The following is a 5,606-nucleotide window of genomic DNA, read 5'->3' as shown; positions in this document are numbered from 1 at the left end:
TTATTATTATTATTATTATTATTATTATTATTATTATTATTATTATTAAATGATGCCAAAATCCCTTCGAATAATTTTGGTGTAATTTCTTAGGAATCTAATTTGAAGTGTAGTAGGAAAAGTGATTATTTCTTTCGGTGTTGGTGCAAACAATTAGTGGTTCAGCTAGATATTTATTACATATGGCAATGTTGTCAAAACTAAAACAATATAATGAAAATTAAAGGGCTAGCGGATATGGAGAATTCATTGATATTGTGAATAATATAATTAAAAAATGTAAAATTATATACCATTTTCTTAAAAATGCAAATTCACTTGCTCCATAAATTTTTGAATTCGGTCTGATTGTTGATAGGGGTCTTATTTATGTATTTTATTGTGTTATTTTAGTTTATTTTTGCATAAGTTTGTGTGTTGAGTCCGCGTTTCGTTCATTTTGTGTCAGTCTATGCATATTGTTATTCCTCATGCTTGTCGGTGGTGGATTTTCACTTTTTCAGCAGCCACGGACAATCATTTTTGCAGTAGCCACAAGCAAGAACTAAAAGAAAAAGTGCTCGAGTTGAGCAAGAGTCATTGTACGAGGCATGAGAGAGCTATAAGGATCTATTGTGGAGATGGCGGCATCATGAATTGTCTCTTGGTCTTTTAATACAAACTTTCTACTATGATTTAATTAATTTGAATCATACTATGATAGATGTTGTTGCTTGTGGAACTCTCTTGAAAAATACATCTGAGCAAAGATATGAATTCTTAGAGGAGATTGCTGCTAGTAGTTATCATCCTCAATCTGAGAGAAAAAATTGAAGGAGATCTATGAGAGTGCACCAAGTTAACAATTTTACTGCTGCAACTGCACATGTAGATGTCTTGAGTAAGAAAATTGATGGTTTGAGCATGGGTGGCACTGCTATGCGTATTCAGGAGATATTTTGTGATGATTGTGGTGGTGAACACTTTACGAAAGATTGCCAAATGAGGAGTTCATTTTATGTGCCTAATTTGGCACTGGTGAATCATGCAGACATCCAAAATCACCCAAGGAACAACCCCTATCATAACACTTACAATCTTGGGTGGAAACATCATTCAAGTTTTTCATGAGATGGTCAGAACAGTCAAAATCGTCCACAAAGAGGTCAACAGTATGTAAGAAACCGATGTACAAGCCTGAACCACAAGTAAAGAAGTCCAGTCTAGAGCAAATGATGATAAAATTTATTTCTGCCACTGAGACTAGATTTCAGAATCAGAATGCTTCAATTTAGAGCTTGGAAAACCAAATAGGACAGTTGACAAATATGATATCAAATAGAGAGCCTGGAGTGTTTCCAAGTGACACTGAAACGAATCATAGAGAGCAAGTCAAGGCCATTGAGCTGAGAAGTGGAAAAGTGTCGGAGACTAATGCAGATAAAGAAGAGTGTAAGGAAAGAGGTCTACAACCAGAGGCACTTAAAGCTAAGCTATCTAATTCTACACGTGCACCCACTACACAGTCTAATATTGTTATTCCTCTACTATTTCCTGCAGCATTAAAGAAATAAAAAACGAAAGCACAATTTGGTAAATTTCTTGACGTTTTTAAGAAAATACATATTAATATTCTTTTTGCTGATGTTTTGATACAAATGCCTAGTTATGCAAAGCATTTTGAAAGACACCTTAGCAAACAAGAGGAATTTGGAGAATTGCGTGATGGAAAATCTGACTGAAAATTGTTCTGCTTTAATACAAAATAAGATCACATCGAAGCTAAAGATCCAAGAAATTTTTATATTCCTTGATTGATTGGTGATATTATTTTTCATAAGGCTTTGTGTGATCTAGGTGTGAGTATGAATTTGATGTCATTTTCTGTTTTTAGAAAACTTAGGTTAGGAGAGCCAAAGTCTACTAAGATGTCCTTGCAATTGGCGGATAGATCCATAAAGTACCCACGATGGGTTATTGAGGATGATCTTTTTAAAGTAGAAAAATTCATTTTTCCGACTGGTTTTGTGGTATTTGACATGGAAGAAGATTTGGATATGCCACTGATCTTGGGGCGTCTTTTCCTTTCAACCGAAAAATCACTTATAGATGTTCAAGAAGGGAAATTATGATTACGAGTGGGAGAAGAATAAATCACATTTGAAGTTTTTAATTGTCATCAAGCACACACTGCACAATAAATATTATTTTAGAATTGATGCTTTAGATTTACTTGTTTGCAACTTTGCGCATGATGCTTTAAATGATCCAATAGAAGCCACACTCACTAGCGAGATGCTAGAGGATAAATTTGATGAGGAAAAAAGCTGAAGTGCAATATTTTAATGTCAACCCTTTTTCCTTCATTTCTTTTATTATTTCTGGTTTTAGAATCATTGTTTAACTATTATTTTAAGATTTTTATGACGATATTTAGTAGCTAAATTTATATTTGTTGGGATTTAGGGGATACTACTCCGATGTATTGTTTTAATTAATTTAATTATCGACTTGTGTTTCATGCTTGATTGTGTTATTATTATTTTTTTTTAATTGTCGAAGTCTAACTAACTCATATAATATTTTATATTGTGAATAAATTCGAAATGATAATTTTCAATGGTAACGAGCAACATAATCTATAATTTTATAATTTGCATAGACATATGAAATTGAATACACGTTGATACTGATAATCTAATAGGTCAAAAGTTAGGGGATTTCACTAATGGTTCATGCAATTGTCTTTGATAAATAATTGAACAAATTTAATTATTTTATTTTATTGACTTAGTTTAGCATAACTTAAAAAATTATGTTAATAAATTAAGGATCCAGTCAAAAGCATAAAAAATTGTCGAGATTAATTATTTGAATCAACTAGGGGTAACTGAACTGAAGTTCTCAACAAAATCATTCTCTTGATTTTAAGATTTCTTTGAATGAATTTTATTTTCTCATTGAACTATATATTTTTTTTTTGAATTCTTAGTAGATGAATAAATCCATCTCAAATCATCGATGACACGTAGATAAAAAATTAATTTCTACAAATAATAAATGTGGAATATAGTTTTCGTGAGACGATTCTCGTACTCTGTACATTATTACATAACTTGATTCGTGCACTTATGATTAATTCGAGCTAAAAAAATTAAATTTATTTTGGATATTTTTCAATACAAGAAAAGTTCGATCAATTCTAAATAATTTTCGATCTTAATATATAATTTATATAAAGCTCATCGTACGATCGTACCTTGTTCAAATAGTAAAGGCCGATGTAATTTATGGGGTCGTCTCTTGTTTTATGCATCTAATATTGTTTGGTAAACTTTGAGTTTTATTTAATTAATTAATCGTTTTACATGTTCTCGTGACCCGACGAGTGGAGGCTAATTTCGTCAATTGATGAGGTTGGTGGAAAGTACGTGTCTCGCCGGTTCAGTCAAACTTGAAATTATATTTTTTTTCCCTATATTTTTCGGGTTTTTTTGGGCGTATTAAAATTTGAAATTGTGGTGGTACGACTTCGTTTTCATTCTTGAATTGGTTTAATTTACTTATTTTTTTTCCTTTTTGTTGGTGGGTTGATTATTTCAGATTTGGTCGTTACATCCATTGTTGTCATATAAAATAAAATAACTCTACACGAGTNTATATAAAATTACAAAAATACTAATGTTGTGTGTATCAGATTTATGTATTGTGTACAAATGTTGTAACACCTATTCACAGCATGCAACAGAGTATATTAATTAAACACGCAAATAAACTTGAATGAATAAAATAAGACATATCAAATCATGCACAAGTATAAATAGTTGTCTGGTGTCTTGGCAAAACGATTCACTAAAAAACTTATCAGTTTACAAAAATCAAAAGTAGTGAACAAATAAAGGCTAACTCACTTAACAAATGAGATAGCAAAGTGCATCCAAATATATATTTTAAACCATATTAATAAAAAAATATGGATGCAACAAATGTTAAGCTGAAGTTTTCGAATAAACAACACACTAATCAAAACTGTGATTAGGTGTTGTGATTGAATGTTCTCAAAACTTCACGGCAACACTTCAAAACGTCTTAGCTCGAGCTCTTTATAAATTCATTGATGTAATTCTTTGCTCTTCCTGCAGCGTTGCACTGCTCTTCTTCAACTCCAAAAAAATCACACGCGCGCGGCAGCAATGATATCTTATTTATAGACTTTCTTTTTCCTAGAGTTTATTCATTATATAAAATACTACACAAATATGGAAACAAAATTTTTATTAAGAAATAAACTCTTTTGATAATGTATATTAACTCGCCACAAAGTGATTCATCTTAGCATTATCATTAATCTATCTCATACAATTATTTAGATTGATTGAGCTCTTGATTCGAGCTCGTTATGCTTCTTCGATGGAACTCTTATTTAATTTATTTCTTAGATTGAGCTCTTGAATATAGTTCATCGTGCTCGTATCGTATATATGGGGTGAAGACTTTATGTTGGGTGTAATAATTGTCCATGTTGAAAGAGCGATCAAACCGTGGTGCTTAAGCCGCTGTGCGGTTTAAAAGATTTGAGTTGGACCATTACCACCAGCTATAGCTTTTGATAAAGCGACAAACGCTCGATCCTACAATTGGTATCAGAGTTAAGGTCATGGGTTCGATTCTCATTGATCGCAAGGAATACAATTATTGGGAGGGAGATTGTTGGGTGCAATAATTGTCCCTGCTAGAAGAGCGATCGAACCGTGGTGCTTGAACTGCTATGCGATTTAAAAGATTTGAGTTGCACCATTACCACCAGCTATAACTTTTGGTAAAGCGGCAAGCATTCGGTCCTACAGCTATGCTAATATTGTATTTTGGACAATAATTGTTTCTGCTGGGAGAGTAATCGAAACATACGATTTAAAATATTAGAGTTGTATTGTTATCATTAGTTATAATTTTGGTAAAACAACAAGCATTCAATCATACGTTACTAAAGCATCTCTAACTTTTTAAATTATTTGGTTCGAGATCTTGATGCGATGGAAACGTAAAATTAGAATGATTAATATTATAGTTTTGGTATGAACAAAATTTTGATCGAGAATAGCCAGGAAATTTTGTTAGATGATATTTTTGTTGGCTTAATAGCAGTATTTTCCGAATAGTTCCGGGAATATTGTAAGTTGCTCGAGTGAGCTTGTGAGTGAATTTGGTGGTCTTCACCTACATCACAATACAAAGTCAAAAACACTAAAATACTCGACGAAGACATTTCGACGCTCAAATCCGTGATTTCCCAAATAAGCTTTAAATAAAGCAGAGCGAAATTACGCAAAATTATGAGCATGTTCGCTATTTATTTATAGATCTTGTAACAGCCTTTGGGCTTCAATAATTAATTTAGATAATGTAGCACATTGACCTAATTATACAGAGATTGCGTTGGAGTATCAAGTTGGATCTGGCCCAAATAGATAACCGAATTGGGCCATAAATCATAAACCAAAGTTGGCCGGGCCGTAACTCATAAATGTCGAAAGACTTAATATTACTTAAACAATACATATATAATAACATTAATAACTCATGATTTAATAATCAAACCTCATTATCATCAACATCATTAAATTATT

This window comes from Primulina huaijiensis, chromosome 8 (assembly GCF_012295235.1).
Source record: "Primulina huaijiensis isolate GDHJ02 chromosome 8, ASM1229523v2, whole genome shotgun sequence".
Classification (NCBI taxonomy): Eukaryota; Viridiplantae; Streptophyta; class Magnoliopsida; order Lamiales; family Gesneriaceae; genus Primulina; species Primulina huaijiensis.
The sequence above is the reverse complement of the archived record's forward strand: the minus strand, read 5'-3'. Positions refer to the sequence as shown.